Source organism: Quercus robur, chromosome 5, assembly GCF_932294415.1.
Source record: "Quercus robur chromosome 5, dhQueRobu3.1, whole genome shotgun sequence".
Classification (NCBI taxonomy): domain Eukaryota; kingdom Viridiplantae; phylum Streptophyta; class Magnoliopsida; order Fagales; family Fagaceae; genus Quercus; species Quercus robur.
The window spans coordinates 54815801-54835177 of NC_065538.1; the positions used below are offsets into that span (position 1 = coordinate 54815801).

The window sequence follows — 19377 nt, forward strand, 5'->3', positions numbered from 1 at the left end:
GGCTATGCAAATGGGCAGTCCTGTCTAGTGGCTTGTTTTGGATTTGAAGTTGTCTTCGTCTTCTTCTTCTGCAAATTTTTTTTCCTTACTTTATCTCTCGCTGTAATGGTTTAAGAGTTCTAAAATATCTAAACTTTTAATGAATAAAGGGAGAGAGAAAATAAAATGCCAGTATTAAATGAGTGAGTTGACTTTTTCATAGCATTAAATATTTAATAATGACATAATTATTAGTGAATTTTTAACTGTTAGATCATTTACAAATCAATGGTTTAAAAAAGGTGTAACTCTTACAAAGTTACACCAGGTATAATTTGAACTCATCTCATATATATATATATATATAAATGATAAGTTGTGGTTGGTGTAACAGAAATAATTAACATATAATTGGTTGGTATGGGTCAAATAAGGAAAATTATTATGTACTCCCGGAGTACCATAAATGCGTACTCCTCACTCTCACATGAATAGTGGGTTCCACCATGAATTTAATTAATATGACCCACCATTTTCATGAGAGGGGAGAGTACACATTTAAGATACTCCGAGAGTACGTAATAATTTCTCATCTAATAATATCCTAATCAAGCATATAATTTTTATTTTCTATAATAATACCAAAAAGCATTCGAGAAACACAAGTGTATTCTTTTTGTAATATATATTCTATGCCTTGTTGTGTTACACTTTATACTCCATCAACCAATTATAGGATGTTATATATATATATATATGTGTGTGTGTGTGTGTGTGTGTGTGTGTGTGTGTGTCATTTTTATCCACTTTAAATTTAATTTATTTTATAAGGAAAGTGAAACAATATATGTATATATATATATATATATATATAAATGATAAGTTGTGGTTGGTGCAACATAAATAATTAACATATAATTGGTTGGCATGGGTCCAATAAGGAAAATTATTGTATACTCCCGGAATACCATAAATACGTATTCCTCCCTTTGACATGAATGGTAGATCCTACCATGAATTTAATTAGTGAGATCCACCATTCTTGTGAGAGGTGAGAGTATGCATTTAGGGTACTCCGGAGTATACAATAATTTCCCGTCTAATAATATGCTAATCAAGCATATAATTTTTATTTTCTAAAATAATACCAAAAAGCATTTGAGGAACACATATGTCATTTTTATCCACTTTAAATTTTAGTTATTTTATAAGGAAAGTGAAACAATATCTATATCTATAAATGATAAGTTGTGGTTGGTGTAACAGAAATAATTAACATATAATTGGTTGGCATGGGTCTAATAATATGCTAATCAAGCATGTAATTTTTATTTTCTAAAATAATACCAAAAAGCATTCGAGGAACACAAGCATATTCTTTTTGTAATATATATTCTATGTCTTGTTGTGTCACACTTTGTACTTCATCAACCAATTACATTATTTGCACTCTTATAAATACAAAGCTCAATTGATCCATCCATCTAACTATTTGTTCTCGTCAAGAACCTAGTAATTAGTTATGGTACTTTGCTCCTCTATTCAATTCATTTCCATATGTCTCTCACACGTTTGGGTTACACGTTATATAATTTTCATGCTTTAACATTATCTATTGTCTTAATTTCTTTTTCGTCGAGAAGCCTGAGCTTGTTGAAGGAAAGGTTGATTGGAAGGGAAGAACAGCTGTGAAGGGCAAACATGGAGGAGCCAGAACTGCGTTTTTGTACTAGGTACATAAAAACTCAACTTAATTTGTTTAGAAATATAGCATAATGATTGTATTGTCAATGTGAAGTCTGGAATAGTTTCGTTAGCGCAATATAATTGCATTCTCTTTTTTGTTAATCTTATAAAAAGAACATCTTGTTACAAATTCTCAAAATTTGCCAAGTATTTATCAAAATTTTCTCTAGAGAGATTGATTGAACTCGAATGAGTTTGGTAATGCTTTAATTAAGGGGAGCAATCCAATTATCGAAACAATATTGATGATACCGAAAACAATACCACCAATGAGTCACACGTTCCTCGTACGATCACTAATGGCACCTGCACAACGAAAAAGAATAACCTAGCGGGGAGTACCGGTGTGGTACCGGCCAAGTACCCTCCGAAGGTCAAATTAGAATTATTCTCACTGCTCTAGAGTGCTAGAGAGGGTAAATTACGCGTACCTTGGTTTATGAGGGTGCTTGGGTTTTTATAGTAGAGAGGGCTGACCCTCTTTTTCTTGGAGTAGAAGTCTTTTCCTTGTAGGAGTCTCCTTGGGCGTATTTTACGGGATTCTTTCCATATAGGAGTCTTTAGGTTCCATGAAACGTGGAGAGCAAGTTATTTCCTTATACGTGCAAAATGGAAACTTCATAAACTGACACCGTCAGTTTATGTTATCCCGTCAGTCTATGCTTACTCCGTAAGCTTCAGGAAGTTCGGCCCTATGTGGAGTTCTTTTGCCTTACATCACCGTCAGCCTAGAAGGTATGCTGACGGCAAGACCATCTCGTCATCCTTGTTAAGTCGGCATCTTCACCCTTACCAGGTCTGCACCGTCGCCTTTGTCAGGTACGTGCCGTCACCCTTGTCAGGCACGTGCCGTCACCCTTGCCAGTGTTTTTATCCTCATCATTTGCCCCCTACTCCATACCTCCGTCACCCTCTGCACTGACGGGTTATGGAGTTTGTTTTCAAAAGAGGCAGAAACATCGCGTAGATCTGAGCATTTAATGCCTTGGACAGGTGGCTCGTTCCCATTGGCCTCACTCCTGACGAGATGTCGCTTCGTCTTCCGCGCCATTTTTTCCATATATATAAACAACGTTTTCAGTCATTTTTCACTATTTCAACCCTGCTGAATTTGTGGAGAGACAGACCGTCGCTCACCTTTCGTCAGCTTCACCACCGTCACTTTACCGTTGCTGTCTCTAGAGCCGTCCAGAAGGCTTCCATACCGGTGAGTTTTCATCCTCTCTCCTTACTTCTTTTTCTTTTTATTTTTTGGCTCATAAGTGAGGCCGTCAGCCTAGGTACTTAGTTTGAACCCGTCACTTGTAGGTAGTCAGATGTCGAGTGACGCGTCTTGTGACGAGTCGTCAGTCCGCGAGGGAGCGGGCTACGACGAGGCCTTTGGTTCTGGAAATGAGTCAGAGTTCTCCCTCCCGTCAGAGAGAGAGTCGTCAGCCCAATCTCCTGACAGTGAAGAGAGTTTTGCTGAGGGAGATGGGGATGAGGGAAGAGGGGATGAAAATGATGGGGTTGGAATGGATGTTGACGGGGATGGCATAAATGTTGACGGGGATGATAGTGACGGGGCTGAGAGATCCAGTGAAGGGAGTTCGGAGGGTTCCGGAGATAACCGTCCCTTCATTCTTCCTGAGGATTGGGCCGTCAACAAATTTTTGCCCGGGATGAGTGGTAAGGTCTTTAGGGAGTTACGGGTTCGCTATCAGATCCCAGTCCACATTCCCATCCGTCTCCCTAGAGAGGGTGAGAGGTGTTACTCCGGGCGGACAGCTGACGTCGGTATGTATGACGCCATGTTTGCTGCGGGCCTGAGGTTGCCGTTGACGGCTCTGCACCGTCAGCTAGCTGATTTCCTAGGAATATCCGTCACCCAGATTGCCCCAAACGCCTGGAGGACCTTTATAGGAGCTGAAATCCTGTGGGGCAGCTTTAGTGGAGGGCACCGTCAGCTTACACTTGGAGAATTTTTTTATTGTTATAGGCCTCATCACATTGCCTCGTCTAAGGGGACTTATCATTTTAATGCCCGAGAGAAAGGGCTACGGTTAGTGTCAGATATGCCTGACTCAAATAGGAACTGGAAGAGTAGGTATTTTTTCGTTGAAGGGACGGACTGGGTGTGCCGTCAGGAGGAGTGGGCGACGATGCCCAGTGGTTACTTTGACAATACCTGGGCCTTTGTCAAGGATTCAGGTTAATCCCGTCACCCATGAGGCTCGTGCGTTTTTTGAAGTGACGGTGCTAACACTTGTTTTTTTTTTTTTTTTTTTCTTTTTCCAGCTTATACCCGTCCGCATATAACTGACGAGCAGGAGGAGTTCATCCATCGGATTCTAGAAATTCCTTTGGAGGACCGTAAGTGCAGGGATTTGATTACCCTTGACACCCTCCATCTATACTGTGGGGGCCCAAATCCGTCAGCGGAAGCTCGAAGGTTGGAGGAGTTTGCGCGACGTCGTAAGTAGACTTTTATTTTTCCGTCAGTTTCATTATTTCCGTCACTTTTCCTAAGTGTTTTCTTTGTGTTGTAGAGATGGATTCTGCGAAGCAAAGGATACGGGCTGCCGCAGCTCGTCAGAAGGAGGAGAGGAAGGCCAAGGAAGCAGGGGGGGAAGCCTCGTCAACCCCCACGGCCGTCGCCAAAGTGGCGAAGAGGAAACCTGACGGGAGTGACGGCCGTCCCTCAAAAAAGCCTGCCGTCACTCCGTCAGTCGAACCATTGAAGGAAAAGTCCCCTCCGACATCTGGCCATGGTGCGAGAAAGGGGGTGATGACTTCCGCTGGTCCCGTCACTGAGGGTCCGTGCCGTCTCCTAACCCACAAAGAATATGCCGTCGGGGAGGTTGAGCCCCTGATAAAACCAACGGACATGGAGCCCTGTGATCAAGTAGGGACGGAGGATTTAGGGGTGTCGGCCCTCTTTGATCTCTCCAGGGTAAGTTTCTCACATTTTTGGGTTGAACATGCCGTATCTTGTTTTGGCGTACTTTTTATCTGACGGATATGCTCTTTCAGGCCTTGGTTCGTGTCAAAGCCCTCCGTGACCGTTGCGTGGCGAAGGAGGGGGTCGTCAGTCGAGTTCGCAGCCATAACAAGAACTTGCTGAATCAGCAGGCTCAGTATAAGGAAGCCGTCCGTATCCTGAACCAGGAGCTGCAGGATGTTAATACTAAACTGACGGCGGCCAGTGGCGAGAACGTCAAGCTCCAAGGAGAGGTGACGGCTCTGGAGGAGAGGCTACAGACGGCGGGGGTTGACGCGATCAGGGACTTCAAAACGTCGCAGTCTTTCATCGACTCATGTGGTCAGTATTATGGCACTGGGTTTGATGATTGCCTTCGTCAGGTTGCGTCGGCCTTCCCGGATCTGGACTTGTCTGGGATTACAATGGATGATGGAGACGACGTCTCTCTTCAGCCCGAACCCACACCGGAGCATGACGGCAGCGTCGTCCTGGCTCAGCCTGCCGCTAATCCTACAGCTTCCGATTCTCCTGCTGTTATAGTGGACGTTGAAGACCGTCTTGCTGACGGCAATCCTGCTGACGTTCCTGCTGCCTAATTATGGCTTTGTAGTTTGCTTCTTTTTTCTTTTTTCATCTCTTCTGGAAAACAGTTGTAATTTTTAGACAGTTTTAGTTTTAAACAGTTGTAATTTTAAACAATTGTAGTTTTAAACAATTGTAATGTTTAAGTGCCCTTGACGTTTATGCATAGTTGCATGTATTTCATTTCCGTCGCTTTTATCTCTATCTCAGACAAATGTTGGAAATTCCCGTCTGTTTTTAATACGTCGGCTTTTTAAACTGTTTGAATATCCCGTCAGCTTTACGACCGTCGGTTTACAAGTGTTGTCTTTTGACATCTTTGTTGGTCCGTCAGTTTTGAGGATCTTGCCTCTAAGATGGTTATTCCACCTTATTGGACCGTCAGCCCTTAGGCTGTTAGTCTTTTTGGGCCGTCACCTTCTTGGCCTTGGCCCTGATGTCATTTGACATCCTTTTGGTCCGTCAGTTTTTTTTGGCTTTTAGCCTCTTTGGGCCGTCACCTTCTTGGCCTTGGCCTTGATGTCATTTGACATCGTTTTAGCCCGTCAGCTTTTTAGGTGTTGATGTCTTTTGACATCTTTGTCGATTCGTCGGCTTTTTAGCCTTTTCGGACCACTGTTTTCTTGGCTTTTTTAGCCTTGATGCCTTGACATCTTTCATTAGTCCGTCAACTATTAAGGCCTGGGCCCTGTGATGGTTACTCCATCTTATTGGACCGTCGGCTTTTTCTTTAGTCCGTGTGTTATGGACTTAGTCGTTTTTTTGGGCTGCAAACTTAGTGGACCGTCGGAAGGAAAATACACTTCAGCAATTTCTGAATAAAACTCCTCTTATTGCCATGCATTTAAATAAAAGTAATTAAAACCAAATCCTGCCCCTTGGGCTAAAAAAGTTGTTGCGAAAAAACTAAAATAAACGATAAATCTGAGGAGTTAAACTATAATTTGCTGAAAAAATATAAAAGGAGTTGGTCTTCATGCTGCTGCTCCTATTGGTAGTACTTCCGTAGGTGCTCGGTGTTCCATGGATGTGGTAGTTTCTGTCCCTCTAATGTTTCAAGGTGGTAAGTACCTTTTCTCTGCCACGACAAAACTCGGTAAGGACCTTCCCAATTGGGGCCGAGTTTCCCTTGGGTAGGGTCCCTAGCGGCGCCCATGACTTTTCTAAGAACAAGGTCTCCGACTTGGAAGTCTCTGTGTCGGACCCGAGAGTTGTAGCATTTGGCCATGCGATCCTGGTACCTAGCGAGCCTCTGTTCTGCTGCTGCCCTGATCTCGTCCACTAGGTCAAGCTGCAGTCGTATAGCCTCATCGTTTCTGCCCTCATCGTGGTTGTGTACCCTGTAGCTTGCGAGTCCAACTTCGGCCGGGATGACTGCTTCACTTCCGTATGTCAGGCGAAACGGTGTCTCTCCTGTGGGTGTTCTTGCCGTCGTCCTGTATGCCCATAGTACACTTGGCAATTCTTCTGGCCATATACCCTTTGCCCCCTCGAGCTGAGTCTTGATGATCTTGAGCAAGGATCGGTTTGTGACTTCGACCTGTCCATTAGCTTGAGGGTGGGCGGGGGAGGAGTAGTGGTTTTTTATTCCCAACTATGAGCAAAAATCCCGGAAATGGTCGTTGTCGAACTGTCTCCCGTTATCCGAGACAAAGACTCTAGGAATGCCAAACCTGCATACGATGCATCTCCAGACGAAGCTCCGAACGTTTTTCTCCGTAATCGTGGCTAAAACTTCAGCTTCCACCCATTTCGTGAAATAGTCGATGCCTACTACCAGGAATTTCAGCTGCCGTATAGCTGTAGGGAATGGTCCCATAATGTCTAATCCCCATTGTGCGAACGGCCATGGGGCTGTCATTGGGGTCAGCTCTTCGGTCGGTTGTCTGATGATATTGCTGAACCGTTGGCATTTGTCGCAGGTCCTGACATAGGCTTCGGCGTCCTTCTGCATGGTGGGCCAATAATACCCTGCTCGTACAAGCTTGTGTACCAATGATCTGGACCCTGAGTGGTTTCCGCAGATTCCTTCATGTACTTCTCTCATGATGTAGTCTGCTTCTTCCGCACCCAAGCACTTCAGATACGGTCGGGAGAAACCTCTCTTGTATAGGACGTCTTTTATCAGGACGAACCTTGCCGCCTGGACTTTAAGTTTTCTTGCGACGTCCTTCTCGTCTGGTAAGACCCCGTCTTTTAAGTACGAAACTAACGGTGCTGCCCAGCTGCTGTCGGAACATATTTCCTGCATGTTGCTGAGATCTATTAGCGGGGAAAGCTGTACAAAAGAGAGTACATTACCAGGGATGACCATTTGTTCAGCTGAAGCGGCCTTCGCGAGACGGTCGGCTCTCTGGTTCTCTTCTCTGGGAATCTGGACGACTTTGGCTTCTAGGTCTCCCACCCTTGTCTTTACTTCGCCAAGGTACCTTTTCATCTTTTCGCCCTTGCAATCGTAGTCTCCGTTTATTTGGTTAGTGATGACCTGTGAGTCGCAGTAGATGACTACCCTGGCGGCTCCTGCTGCTTTGGCAAGGTCAAGTCCTGCTATCAGAGCCTCATACTCTGATTCATTGTTGGTGGCAGGGAAGTCGAAACGGACCATACATTCGATGGTGTCTCCCTCGGGCGATAGCAGCACGATGCCGGCCCCTGCGGCTTGTCTGTTGGACGATCCGTCCGTATATATGCTCCATTGAGGGGACTCTGCTGCCCCCTCATCTTCCCCATGGGTGAACTCAGCTATAAAGTCGGCGACGATCTGTCCCTTGATGGCGGTCCGCGGGCGATATTGAATGTCAAATTCGCTTAGTTCTATGGCCCAGAGTGCTAATCGTCCCGCCGTCTCAGGGCTGCTCATCGCCCGTCGTAAGGGCTTGTCCGTTAGGACGTTTATAGTATGAGCTTGGAAGTATGGCTTGAGCTTACGGGCTGTCGTAATCAATGCGAAGGCAAGTTTCTCCATGGGCGGGTATCTCTCTTCGGCACCGTGAAGCGCTCGGCTTGCGTAGTACACGGGTTTCTGCACCTTCTCTTCCTCTCTGACCAAGGCCGCGCTAACGGCTGCGGGGGAGACGGCTAGATAGAGGAAAAGTTCCTCTCCTGGCTGCGACGGGCTTAGCAGTGGTGGGGAGGAGAGGTAAGCCTTCAATCTTTCGAACGCTTGTTGGCACTCGTCGGTCCACTCGAAGGATTTCTTCAATGTTCGGAAGAAGGGCAAGCACTTGTCCGTCGCCCTTGACACGAACCTATTCAGTGCCGCTATTTTTCCATTGAGGCTTTGCACCTCCTTCACATTTCTTGGTGGTGCCATATCCATAATGGCCCGGATCTTGTCCGGGTTTGCCTCGATCCCTCTTTGAGACACCATGAATCCCAAGAATTTTCCTGCCGTCACTCCAAAGGCACATTTCCCCGGATTGAGTTTCATGTTGTAAGAGCGAAGGGTGTCGAATGTTTCTTTGAGATCTCCTAGATGATCTTCCTCCCTTCGGCTTTTGACTAGCATGTCGTCTACGTAGACCTGGACATTCCTCCCAATTTGTTGCGCGAACATTTTGTTCATGAGCCTTTGGTATGTTGCGCCCGCGTTCTTCAGGCCGAAAGGCATGACCTTGTAGCAGAATAGGCCTTGGCTGGTCACGAACGACGTTTTCTCCTGGTCGGCTTCGTGCATCCGGATTTGGTTGTATCCTGAGAAAGCGTCCATGAAGCTCAGCAACTGATGTCGGGCCGTAGAGTCTACTAGGACATCGACCCTGGGAAGGGGGTAGCTGTCCTTGGGGCAGGCCTTGTTAAGGTCGGTGAAGTCCACACACATTCGCCATTTTCCGCTCGCTTTCTTCACCATCACTACATTTGCTAACCAGTCGGGATAGTACACTTCCCTGATGAAGTTTGCTTCCCGTAGCTTTCTGACTTCCTCTGCTATGGCTCGGTCCCGCTCCGGGGCAAACACCCTCTTCTTTTGTCTGACGGGTGAAAAGGCGGGCGACACATTCAGCTTATGCACCATGATTGAAGGATCTATTCCTGGCATATCTTCATGACCCCATGCGAATACGTCTTGATTTTGCCTAAGGAATGTTATGAGCTCTTGACGGGTCGTGAGGTTAGCGAGTGTTCCAATTTTGGTCGTTCGGCCAGGATCGGAACTGTCAAGGGGTATTTCTTCTAGCTTCTCAACCGGCTCCGTTACCGTCCGGTGCTCTTCTATACTTAAAGTCTGAACCTGATCCTCCATTTCCACCATGGCTATGTAACATTCGCGCACGGCCATCTGACTCCCGCGCAACTCCCCTACTCCGTAGTCAGTTGGGAACTTAATCATCAGGTGGTAGGTGGAGGTTACTGCCTTCCATGAGTTGAGCGTGGGTCGCCCGAGGATAGCGTTGTAGGCTGATGAGCAATCAACAACCAAGAATGTCACGTCCCTGGCTATCTGTTGGGGGTAATCACCCACAATTACGGATAAGGTGACCGCGCCCAGTGGGAATACTCGGCTCCCGCCGAAGCCGACAAGTGGGGCATTTGTTGGGATCAGTCGCCCCCTGTCGATCCTCATCTGCTGGAACGCGGTGTAGTATAAGATATCTGCTGAACTGCCGTTGTCGACGAGCACCCGGTGCATATTGTAATCTCCTACACGCAAGCTGACGACGAGTGCGTCGTCATGTGGATGGTGAAGGCGTCGTGCGTCTTCTTCTGAGAATCCGATTACGGGACCTTCTCTTCTTGTTATCTTCGGCACGGCTCCCGTCAGTTGAACACTCTGTATCATCCGAAGATAGGTCTTACGGGCCTTCTTGGATGACCCGGCGGCGGTCATCCCTCCTATGATCATCCTTATATCCCCAATTGGGGGCCTTGGTCGCTCATTGTCCCGTCGGGGGTGCTGGTCTTGTGCGGGGGGATCCGCTCTCTCCTTGCTAACGAATCTCTGTAGCTTTCCTTGTCTAATAAGGGCTTCAATCTGCTGCTTGAGGTCATAGCAATCAGCTGTGTCGTGGCCGTGGTCGCGGTGGAATCGGCAGTACTTATCTCGGGAACGTTTGTTGGGGTCACTCTTCAGCTTTCCTGGGAACGTCAGCGATTCCTCGTCCTTGATCTGCATAAGGACTTGATCTATCGGGGCTGTTAGCGGAGTGAAGCTCGTGAACCTTCCCCCCAGGGGCTTAGGGCGTCTTTCGTCCCTTCGGTCCGCGGTTCTTATCTTCTTTCGGCTTTGGTCCTGCCGACTGTCTTCCTGCCGTTCTCTTTTTCTAGGCCTCTCTTCCCGAGCCAAGAGTGCATCTTCAGCGTTCATATACTTTGTGGCACGATAAAGCACTTCTGACATGGTTTTTGGGTCGTTTTTGTATATGGAAAACAAAAACTTGCCCTTCTTCAAACCATTTGTGAATGCCGTGACAAGTATCTTGTCGTCAGCTTCGTCGATCGAGAGCGCCTCTTTATTAAAGCGGGAGATGTAGGCTCTTAGAGTTTCGTCTTCTCGCTGCTTCATACTCATCAAGCAAGCCGTAGACTTCTTGTACCGATGGCCTCCAATAAAGTGTGCGGTAAACTGAGCGCTGAGTTCTTTGAAGGTGCTGATGGAGTTTGGGGCCAGTCGACTGAACCAAATTCTCGCTGCGCCCTTTAGCGTTGTAGGGAAGGCCCTACACATGATGGCGTCCGCTACTCCTTGAAGGTGCATTAGTGTTTTGAAGGTCTCCAGGTGGTCCAGTGGGTCCTTGACCCCGTCATAACTGTCTATCTGCGGCATGCGGAACTTACTTGGCAACGGGTAGGAGTTGACGGTAGTGGTGAACGGTGAGTCCGTTCGGTTGACGAGGTCGTCAAGGTCGCTCGATACCCGTCCCTTGAGAGCATTCATCATAACCTCCATTTGTTCCTTCATGGCTTGCATCTCCGCGAGAACGAGGGGCGGAGTGGTTTCCGCGAGGGAGGGGATGCTCGTGTTCTGTCGTTCAGGTTTGCTCGGGGCGTTGCTGGCCTGGGGTCCTTCCTGGTTTCTCCTGTCAGCGCTGGTTCCTTCTTGCTCTGCTCCTTGGTTGTTGGGAGCTGCATTCTTCTGTCTCAGTTGCTCTTCTAGGTCGTGATTTTGCTTTGTGAGGCGCTCCACGGCGGCGGCGAGCGTCCTCACCTGTCTTTCAAGCGCGGTTGTAGGAGCTTCTTCTTCTTGAATGTCGTTGTTGGTCGCCATTGAGCGAGTGAGTACCATGTAACTCTCTTGTCTTGAAAGCGAGAACGTGCTAAAGCGTTTCCCACAGACGGCGCCAACTGATGATACCGAAAACAATACCACCAATGAGTCACACGTTCCTCGTACGATCACTAATGGCACCTGCACAACGAAAAAGAATAACCTAGCGGGGAGTACCGGTGTGGTACCGGCCAAGTACCCTCCGAAGGTCAAATTAGAATTATTCTCACTGCTCTAGAGTGCTAGAGAGGGTAAATTACGCGTACCTTGGTTTATGAGGGTGCTTGGGTTTTTATAGTAGAGAGGGCTGACCCTCTTTTTCTTGGAGTAGAAGTCTTTTCCTTGTAGGAGTCTCCTTGGGCGTATTTTACGGGATTCTTTCCATATAGGAGTCTTTAGGTTCCATGAAACGTGGGGAGCAAGTTATTTCCTTATACGTGCAAAATGGAAACTTCATAAACTGACACCGTCAGTTTATGTTATCCCGTCAGTCTATGCTTACTCCGTAAGCTTCAGGAAGTTCGGCCCTATGTGGAGTTCTTTTGCCTTACATCACCGTCAGCCTAGAAGGTATGCTGACGGCAAGACCATCTCGTCATCCTTGTTAAGTCGGCATCTTCACCCTTACCAGGTCTGCACCGTCGCCTTTGTCAGGTACGTGCCGTCACCCTTGTCAGGCACGTGCCGTCACCCTTGCCAGTGTTTTTATCCTCATCAAATATGATGCAAATGAAATCAACAATAATAGAATCAAAGAAACTAATTTCCATGATTTTAGAAAATTAAATAATATATAGGCCAAAATGGGCAAATGCCCTTTTTGCGCAAAATATAGAGCACTCTGCCCCATTTTCCCAAACTAATTAAGAAAATGCCCCTCTTCTGAAACTCGATTTTCTCAAAATCAAGTTTCAATGTAAAACTTGATTTGTAGAAAATCGAGTATGGAGCGATCAAACTAAAAAAAAAATGCATGGAACTCGAGTTCCCTAAAAAACGCCACTATCAGCCTCCATGAATCACAACTATAGGTAAAATTTTAAAAATAAATTAAAAAAAATTGCATGGAACTCGAGTTTATGGAGTTTGAGTTCTATAAAAAAAAAACTCCACTATAGGTATTTAAAACACCACTACAGGGCTCCCTATAGAGCGATCAGACTTAAGAAAAAAGCTTGCATGTTAAAACACTATTATAAGGCTTTAAAACACCACTATAGGGCTCCCTATGGAGCGATCAGACTTGAGAAAAAAACTTGTATGTTTTAAAACACCACCATAGGGTTTTAAAACGCCACTATAGGACTTTTAAAACACCACTATAGAGTTTTAAAAAATTGCATGGAACTTGAGTTCCAGTATTTTTTTTTTTTTTTTCAGTTTGTTATAACTCAATTGTCCAAAAATTGAGTTTCAAAACATGGGCATTTCCCTAATTAGTTTGGAAAATAGGGCAAAACGCTGTATATTTTGCGCGAAAAGGGCATTTGCCCATTTTGGCCTAATATATATCATTTGTTGGAACAATCATCTCTCATTTTATAGATAATAAGATAATTTATTTTATTTTATTTATATATACAACAAAGAGGTGGTTTTATACATAAATTTTTCAACCACTTCTCTTAGCCTCATTTTAAATGTCGAATTTATACGCACGACATAATTATTATACTTAGTTACCTACATGATATATACATTTGCACTATCATTGACATGTAGATTTTACAAAACATGATATATATTGCACGAGTTCAACATGACTTCCGAGACATGACACCTTGATGAGAGAATGTTCTTAATGCACAATTAAACACAAATTAATCACTCTTCATAATTTTCGTCTTGTGAAAGTACTATTGGTCCCTTTCATCCAAAGTCTTGGCTAAAATTAGTCTCCAAAATACTTTGCTAAATTGCCGCTTGTGTCCCCTGTAGCAGCCCCTTTTGGTTTTGAGAACATGGCAACTTTAGCTCTGGCTGTGAACTTGACGACATATTTCAATCTGGTGATGCACTTGGAATTAGCCGATGCAGCTAATGAGCTAACCAACTTCTTGGGCGCTAGTTACATCCTGTCTATCTTGGTAGCTATTCTTGCAGACACTTACATCGGCAGATATAAAGCTGTTCTCATTGGAGGATGCCTCGAGTTAGTGGTATGCTTGCAAATCCTCCATCCAACCTCATCATCAAATGATATAGTGATATTAATAACAATCTTTGATAATTAAAAATTTTAGGTATCTTAATTAAAAGTTTAGCAATAATTAAGAGTGTTTAGTAACATACCTTGCTCTTCTTTATAAGGATAATCAAGATTTAAATTCTCCATTCTCATCGTTGTAACTATCGAGTTTGTTAAGTTGTAACTTCCTTATATTTAGTGTTGGCTTATTCCGTGTCAATTTGATTGTATTTTCATGTTTAATATCTCGTATTCATGGGCTTTGTTTTGTATTTGGTTTGGGTGTAAAAAAAAATGCTACTAAAAAGCTATTGAGACACAATTCACGGATCCCTAGGAATGTCACACTCTTGAATTGGTTTACAAATTTGTAAATGAATACCGAGAAATTTGTAAAACAGTCCACTAATTTCATACTCTTGAAATGATATATATAAATTGAGAAATTTGTAAAATGGTCACTTTGCTATTCCATCCCTTCCCCCACATTTATATATCCTTCCATCTCCTACGAATTTTACCCTAAGCACTCACTTCAAAGTTGAGAGAATTGAATCTATCCTTGTGAGAGCCAAACACCATTAGTTCTCTAGACTTTTCCCACTCACCGTTGACAATTCTTTGAGAGAAGATCAGATTCTTCACACCCATCATTACCTAAGTTTTGTGAGTGTTGTTTGGACCTTTGGGAACCATTGGATCTAGCCAAATTTCAGCCTTGGAGGCTTGAAGGTGCAACCAAGCTTGGTTGCGGGATCCGAGAGCTAAGTTAGAGAAAGGACTCAACATAGTCAATTGTGAGAAGTGAAGCTTAGAGGGCTCAAATACAAGGGTAACTTTAAGCTTGGAGGGATTTTTGTAAATCTTATAACGCGCAACTATATATACTTAGTGGATCAGTTTAGTGGTGGAGCCGCAGAGAGATATTTTCACCGAGTACTCTAGTTCTCCTCTTCGATAACACATCTAATGTTATCTTAGGTTTGTTTCTCTTTACTTACTGCCCTTTATCTTTATTGATTCGCTTAATATTCGTATTCATGCAATTGTTAGTATCCATGTTTAGTTCAATCAATTAATTGCGTACACTAGGTCTTAATTGATAAATTAATTGTAATTAGCTTAGCCATAATTAATTCAGACATAGTTAATTAGGTAATTTCTATATAAAAACAAATCCACGCCTTAACTAATTAGGGAAAAAAAGAGTAAATATAATCATTTAACAAAGGGTCTATGTTTTTTAGGGGGGAAAAAGTAGAAGAAAGAAAGGAAGGGTCTTGTTAGCAAATGTCATACAAATACGGATTGGGGAATAATAAATTTTCTAATATGAATTGAAATGAACACTTTTTGAAAAGAAAAATACACCTGTCAATCAATACTTCATTAAATGGGTGGTAGTGATCCTATGGCTTTGTTCTCCAAAAAAACAGTCATCCAAATGATTTTCAGTTTCTATTTTATGTTCAAGAAAACGAGACCATGATATGGACTATATATGGAGGACCTGTGATTTCAGTAGAGAAAATTAACTAATTTTATAGAATTTTTATATTTGTTGGGAATGTTTGTCCAGGCACTAGTATTACTAGTAATACAAGCTCACTATCCCAAGCTGAAGCCCCCACCTTGCAATGTCTTTGACCCAACTTCTCACTGTGAGAAAATTGGTGGTATCAGTGCTGTCCTCCTCTATGTTGCTCTATATTTGCTTGCTGCTGGGTCTGCAGGAATCAAAGCTGTTTTACCATCACATGGTGCGGATCAATTTGATGAAAAGGACCCAAAAGAAAAAAAGCAGATGTCCAGCTTCTTCAACTGCCTTCTATTAGCAGCATGTATTGGTGGTGCTATCAGCTTAACACTAAGTGTGTGGATCCAAGATCATAAAGGGTGGGACTGGGCCTTTGGGATCTCTTCCATTGCCATACTCTTTGCTATTATCGTCTTTGCCATAGGATTGCCAATGTACAGGATACAAGTTATTCAACGAACTAACGCCATTATTGAAATTATACAGGTTTGTGTACTTAGTTAAGCCTTAGCAATCAAAATCTTCCTACTTGTCATGAAATTATTTAGTACACTCGATATACCATACACTCCTCTTATATAATAATTAATGAGCCTTATGTTAGGGTTATAGACATGGGACTTATCCTTACGTAGAGAAAAATGTAGTATACTAGGTGTATAGAATAATTTCTATGGATACTTCCAACTAAGTCATGGTCTAATCTAAAAAGGTTTGTTTACTTGCTGCATTTTTTAAGGTGTATGTTGCAGCCATTCGTAACAGAAATCTTGACCTTCCAGAGGACCTCACAAAGCTCTATGAGATTGATCATGACCATGAAGCTGCTATGGAAACATAATTTTTACCTCACAGAGACATTTTCAGGTTCTATCCCAATATTGACAAAAATTATGCCTTTTTTCTTTTTCCCCATTTACCTGATATGTAAAATTTACACAATATATGTATAAAATTTATATCCATATCCAGCCTCCAATATTTTAACACCTTTGCCTTAACATTCCATGCTAAAATTAATCATATGCAGATTTTTAGACAAAGCAGCCATCCAACATGGTAGTCTAGTAGAGGCTCCAAATCCATGGAAACTATGCAGGGTCAGTGGCGACTCTAGAAATTTTTTTCAGGGTGTTTCCAACAAGTATAAATTACACAATTTATTAACAACAATAACAATAAAAAAAACATGCAAATATATAAAGTTTACAATTGTCTTTTACGTTGTTTTCTTATCAAATATTTGTCCATAATTCTAGTAAAAGAATAAATAATAAACTATAAGTTCATTTGAAATATTAACAAAATTATTAATTATTGTTGTTTAGTTGTTTCATTAATTTGTTTGTCTTTTATAAACTATAATTTGTTATATTGTTGTTTCATTAATTATAAAATTATTAATTGTTGTTTAGCCTAACATAATTTAATTTGTTTGTCTTTTATAATGTGTTGGTTAATTAAATTATTAATTATTGTTTATTAGTTACTTCCCCCAATTAATTATTGGTTAATTAAATTATTATTTATTAGTTGCACTAGCACACACCCCATGTGCATTTACTTCCCCCAATTCAAATATCCCACCTCGACCCCATGTCCCCATCCACCCCCCACCACCCCCCCCCCCTCTCTCACTCAGACAAGCCCCATGGCCCCCAATCACAAAAGTCAATAAAAAAAAAATTCACAATTACAAATCACAATACACTAAAAGACAATTAATTGTATCTCACCAACACCAACACCAACGGATAAAGTAAAAAACAGGGGCAAATATTAATAAAGTGATAAGATAAAGCTAAGCAATCAGATAAAGTCTCAAAGAGAGAGACTCTCATTTGCTTTCAGTCTTCAGATAAAGAGAGAGAGACAGAGAGTCTAAGAGAGAAACCCATACTCATTAATCCATTAACCCGTATATGTAGAGACTAAAGAGAGAAAAAGATGAAATACCTTGAGGCAATACTATGAATACCGTTTCGAAACCCGTTTCAGTTTGTTAATTGGAATGAAATATATCAGTACCAGATTGGTACTGGACTATTTCGATGTATCATTTCGAAGTCACCGCAAATAAATAAATAAATATATTATTCATATATATAAAAAATAAAAAATTCAATATATTAGTTTTTTTTTTCAACTCTTAGAAAAAGTAAGTCTGCATATGATTATTTTTATAAATAAAATAATAAAATCATTAATGGCATTTTTGTAAATAAAGCCATCATTTTGAGTAATTAAAATCATAGAACCTTCTTGAAATTCACTTTCTCATTTCCCAAACCCACCCACGTGATCCATCCTTTCTCACCTATCCAGTTTATTTCAATTGTCTCTCACACTTGTCAATATTCTTTTGAAAGTTTCAAACGGCTGGACACCATCACTGTAGTGCATTCTCTCTTTCTCAGTCTCTCATCTTGTTCTTCTTGTTTTTCTTTTCTCAGTTTTTCTTGCTACCACCATTTTTTTTTCTTCGATATTTTAAACTGAGACGAAGACAGTCACGATGTGCTCTATTGCAGCGTTGCTTCAGGCGGAGGCGCCGTCTGTTGGTTGTTGTCATTGATTTGCTTTGTTCTGGTTTTGCTTTATTTTATGAATCTGTTGCTCTAGTTTCTTTAGGTTAGGTTGTAATAGCGTATATTGAGTTTTGGTTTTTTTTTTTTTTTTTAATTTTGAGAATCCGTGGGTTTGCTACCATGTTGGGTTTGCTTTACCTTGTTTTTTTTCTTTAGATTGGATTTGTAATCTGTTGTTTAGGTTTGATGTTGGGCTTTTTTTCCTTGGTAGGCTTGCTCTTTTACAAATTTTTTGGGCTTTTTTTTTTTTTGCTTGAAAGTGAACAAATAAATTTTTTTATTTTTTTTATTTGAGGGTGTTCTTAATATTTTTTGAAAGCAGGGTGTTCCTAAATTTGGTTTAGGGTGTTTTCCTAATTTTTTTTTTTTAAGGATAAACAAATAAAAAAAAATTAATTATTATATATATATATATATGCCTAAACGCGGCATCGCCACTTGCTCAGCTCCAAACCTTCTCAGTACAACAAGGTCTCACTATGGACACAAGTATCTTTAAATCTTTCCACATCCCACCTGCCTCACTCCCTGTCATCCCAATCTTGTTTATTATCATTATAGTCCCCGTCTATGATCGGATTTTCGTACCCTTTGCGCATAAAATCACTGGCATTCCCAATGGCATCACGCACTTGCAACGTATAGGAGTTGGCCTTATTCTCTCATGCATCTCCATGAACGTGGCTGGCTTCGTGGAAGTGAAGCGAAAGGGTGTAGCAAGAGACCATAATATGCTTGATGCAATCCCAGTCATACAGCCATTGCCTATTAGCACATTCTGGCTATCATTTCAGTACTTCATATTTGGAATTGCAGACTTGTTCACCTACGTGGGGCTTCTTGAATTTTTTTATTCAGAGGCACCAAATGGCCTTAAATCCATCTCAAGTTGTTTCCTTTGGAGCTCCATGGCACTTGGATATTTTTTCAGTACTATACTTATCAAAATAGTTAATGCTTCAACAAAGGATAATACAAGAAGTGGAGGTTGGTTGGCAGGGAATAATATTAATAGGAACCATTTGAACCTCTTCTACTGGTTGCTTTCTCTTTTGAGCTTTTTCAACTTCTTTATATATTTGTTTGTAGCTAAAAGGTACAGGTACAGGCCTACCAATCCTAAATGAGAAAGCCAAGCGGCATGAGGAAAAGAAAACTTAGTCTTAAGTGGTGATATTAATATTATCAAAATGAATATGAAGATTTGGGGTTTTTTATTCGATTTGTGTTTCTATGTCTGTAATTTTTTTATTTTTTATTTTTATTTTATTGTTTGATATGATTATATTACATATGAAGGGTTTGGGACATGTATGCTGCTCATTATAAAAATACTTTAAGCACATCTATATATGTTATAAAACTGAATCCTTTAACCTTTTTTTTAAGTTCTCACAAATTTCCATATCAGCAATATTTAAAAATAAATAAAAAACACCCTTTCTCACCCCAAAAACAAAACCCGATTAGTTGCAAACTCAGTCGAGTCTTCCAAAAACAAAACACCCGATCAAACTCACAAACGCACTCCCATCTCCCTTTTCATCTTCTTCACGCAGTCCCATCTCTCATCTCTTTCAAGCGCAGCCG

The 19377-nt window shown here is 42.0% G+C and overlaps 1 pseudogene; it reads left to right on the top strand.

Annotated features, from left to right (window-relative positions):
* The first annotated feature begins 1571 nt into the window (after positions 1-1571).
* On the top strand, positions 1572-18914 carry LOC126728382 (protein NRT1/ PTR FAMILY 4.5-like; annotated as a pseudogene).
* The last annotated feature ends 463 nt before the right edge of the window (positions 18915-19377 follow it).